Source organism: Oncorhynchus mykiss, unplaced genomic scaffold, assembly GCF_013265735.2.
Source record: "Oncorhynchus mykiss isolate Arlee unplaced genomic scaffold, USDA_OmykA_1.1 un_scaffold_60, whole genome shotgun sequence".
Lineage (NCBI taxonomy): Eukaryota > Metazoa > Chordata > Actinopteri > Salmoniformes > Salmonidae > Oncorhynchus > Oncorhynchus mykiss.
In genome coordinates, this window is record NW_023493657.1 from 1,793,519 (window position 1) to 1,797,658 (window position 4,140).

Below are 4,140 nucleotides of genomic sequence, written 5' to 3' on the forward strand. Positions count from 1 at the left end.
GGATGCAGATTGCTATTAATCCTCCGTGCAACTGGTGATTGAAAACGTGCATCTGGTAACCCAAAATTTCAAATATGGTTCAAAATGAATTTAAAGGCACCCCTCTCATTGTTGCCCGCTATGGGAGCACCCCACTAAGGCCCTGTCTCGGTCGGGCCCGTCCTGAGTGCTTTATAGACACTTTAAGAAATCGCGATGGATGCAGATTGCTATTAATCCTCCGTGCAACTGGTGATTGAAAATGTGCAACTGGTGATTGAAAACGTGCACCTGGTCACCCAAAACACGGTTCTCTATGCGGTTAGCGGTGTTCCATCTATTCATGTCCGCTTATGGCGCACCCTACTACGGACCTTTAGCAATGGGGGCCGGCCCGAATTATTTATGGAAGGTCTGATGATGATTTTTTTTTTTTTTCACCATCTCTTTCTCTCTCTGCCGGGGCCGGCCAAGAGTGCTTTATGGACGGTTTAAAACATGACTATGGATGCAAATGCTCATTTTCCTCCGTGCACCTGGTGATTGAAAACGTGCATCTGGTAACCCAAAAATTATAAAAGGGTTTTAAATACTTTTACCCGTCATTCTATTGATATAGCCCGCTAGGGGAGTGCCCCACTACGGCCCTCTCTCTGTCAGGGCCGTCCTTGGGTGCTTTTTACACACTTTAAGAAATCACGATGGATGCAGATTGCTATTAATCCTCCGTGCAACTGGTGATTGAAAACGTGCATCTGGTAACCCAAAATTTCAAATATGGTTCAAAATGAATTTAAAGGCACCCCTCTCATTGTTGCCCGCTATGGGAGCACCCCACTAAGGCCCTGTCTCGGTCGGGCCCGTCCTGAGTGCTTTATAGACACTTTAAGAAATCGCGATGGATGCAGATTGCTATTAATCCTCCGTGCAACTGGTGATTGAAAATGTGCAACTGGTGATTGAAAACGTGCACCTGGTCACCCAAAACACGGTTCTCTATGCGGTTAGCGGTGTTCCATCTATTCATGTCCGCTTATGGCGCACCCTACTACGGACCTTTAGCAATGGGGGCCGGCCCGAATTATTTATGGAAGGTCTGATGATGATTTTTTTTTTTTTTTCACCATCTCTTTCTCTCTCTGCCGGGGCCGGCCAAGAGTGCTTTATGGACGGTTTAAAACATGACTATGGATGCAAATGCTCATTTTCCTCCGTGCACCTGGTGATTGAAAACGTGCATCTGGTAACCCAAAAATTATAAAAGGGTTTTAAATACTTTTACCCGTCATTCTATTGATATAGCCCGCTAGGGGAGTGCCCCACTACGGCCCTCTCTCTGTCAGGGCCGTCCTTGGGTGCTTTTTACACACTTTAAGAAATCACGATGGATGCAGATTGCTATTAATCCTCCGTGCAACTGGTGATTGAAAACGTGCATCTGGTAACCCAAAATTTCAAATATGGTTCAAAATGAATTTAAAGGCACCCCTCTCATTGTTGCCCGCTATGGGAGCACCCCACTAAGGCCCTGTCTCGGTCGGGCCCGTCCTGAGTGCTTTATAGACACTTTAAGAAATCGCGATGGATGCAGATTGCTATTAATCCTCCGTGCAACTGGTGATTGAAAATGTGCAACTGGTGATTGAAAACGTGCACCTGGTCACCCAAAACACGGTTCTCTATGCGGTTAGCGGTGTTCCATCTATTCATGTCCGCTTATGGCGCACCCTACTACGGACCTTTAGCAATGGGGGCCGGCCCGAATTATTTATGGAAGGTCTGATGATGATTTTTTTTTTTTTTCACCATCTCTTTCTCTCTCTGCCGGGGCCGGCCAAGAGTGCTTTATGGACGGTTTAAAACATGACTATGGATGCAAATGCTCATTTTCCTCCGTGCACCTGGTGATTGAAAACGTGCATCTGGTAACCCAAAAATTATAAAAGGGTTTTAAATACTTTTACCCGTCATTCTATTGATATAGCCCGCTAGGGGAGTGCCCCACTACGGCCCTCTCTCTGTCAGGGCCGTCCTTGGGTGCTTTTTACACACTTTAAGAAATCACGATGGATGCAGATTGCTATTAATCCTCCGTGCAACTGGTGATTGAAAACGTGCATCTGGTAACCCAAAAATTATAAAACGGTTTTAAATACTTTTACCGGTCATTCTATTGATATAGCCCGCTATGGGAGCACCCCACTAAGGCCCTGTCTCGGTCGGGGCCGTCCTTCAGTGCTTTATATACAGTTTCATATATTACGATGGATGCAGATTGTGATTGTTTTCCAAAAGACCCGTGTGCATCTGGTAACCCAAAAATTATAAAACTGTTTTAAATCATTTTACCGGTCATTCTATTGATATAGCCCGCTAGGGGAGTACCCTACTACGGCCCTCTCTCGGTCAGGCCCGTCCTTAGGTGCTTTATATACAGTTTAAGATATTACGATGGATGCAGATTGTGATTGTTTTCCAAAAGACCCGTGTGCATCTGGTAACCCAAAAATTAAAATATGGTTCAAAACCCGGGTAACACCACTCTATTTACGGACATGACAGTAGAGCTTACCCCCTGGAGCTATTGACCTCCAGGCTTGTAGGCCCTTACTCACCACCCGGGTATCACCCCTCTATTTCGGGGATGATACCAGCAGGGGACCCCCCCCACCTCCACAACCTCGCATACCAGGTGAACCAGGGCACCCACACTTAAGCACCCCTCCTCGGACATTAAAGCAGATAACCGCGCTGTTATGAACCGCGTGCACCTGGTCACCCAAATGGAACTTGTGCACCTGGTCACCCAAAAGGACCGGCGTGCACCTGGTCACCCAAAGGCCGGCGTGCACCTGGTCACCCAAAAGGACCATGTGCACCTGGTCACCCAAAGGCCGGCGTGCACCTGGTCACCCAAAAGGACCGTGTGCACCTGGTCACCCAAAGGCCGGCGTGCACCTGGTCACCCAAAGGACCATGTGCACCTGGTCACCCAAAAGGACCATGTGCACCTGGTCACCCAAAGGCCGGCGTGCACCTGGTCACCCAAAAGGACCATGTGCACCTGGTCACCCAAAGGCCGGCGTGCACCTGGTCACCCAAAGGACCATGTGCACCTGGTCACCCAAAAGGACCATGTGCACCTGGTCACCCAAAGGCCGGCGTGCACCTGGTCACCCAAAGGACCATGTGCACCTGGTCACCCAAAGGCCGGCGTGCACCTGGTCACCCAAAGGACCATGTGCACCTGGTCACCCAAAGGCCGGCGTGCACCTGGTCACCCAAAGGACCATGTGCACCTGGTCACCCAAAAGGACCATGTGCACCTGGTCACCCAAAGGCCGGCGTGCACCTGGTCACCCAAAGGACCATGTGCACCTGGTCACCCAAAGGCCGGCGTGCACCTGGTCACCCAAAGGACCATGTGCACCTGGTCACCCAAAGGCCGGCGTGCACCTGGTCACCCAAAGGACCATGTGCACCTGGTCACCCAAAAGGACCATGTGCACCTGGTCACCCAAAGGCCGGCGTGCACCTGGTCACCCAAAGGACCATGTGCACCTGGTCACCCAAAAGAACCGTGTGCACCTGGTCACCCAAAGGCCGGCGTGCACCTGGTCACCCAAAGGACCATGTGCACCTGGTCACCCAAAAGGACCATGTGCACCTGGTCACCCAAAGGCCGGCGTGCACCTGGTCACCCAAAGGACCATGTGCACCTGGTCACCCAAAAGAACCGTGTGCACCTGGTCACCCAAAGGCCGGCGTGCACCTGGTCACCCAAAGGACCATGTGCACCTGGTCACCCAAAAGGACCATGTGCACCTGGTCACCCAAAGGCCGGCGTGCACCTGGTCACCCAAAGGACCATGTGCACCTGGTCACCCAAAAGAACCGTGTGCACCTGGTCACCCAAAGGCCGGCGTGCACCTGGTCACCCAAAGGACCATGTGCACCTGGTCACCCAAAAGAACCGTGTGCACCTGGTCACCCAAAGGCCGGCGTGCACCTGGTCACCCAAAGGACCATGTGCACCTGGTCACCCAAAAGCCGGCGTGCACCTGGTCACCCAAATGGAACTTGTGCACCTGGTCACCCAAAAGCCGGCGTGCACCTGGTCACCCAAATGGAACTTGTGCACCTGGTCACCCAAAAGCCGGC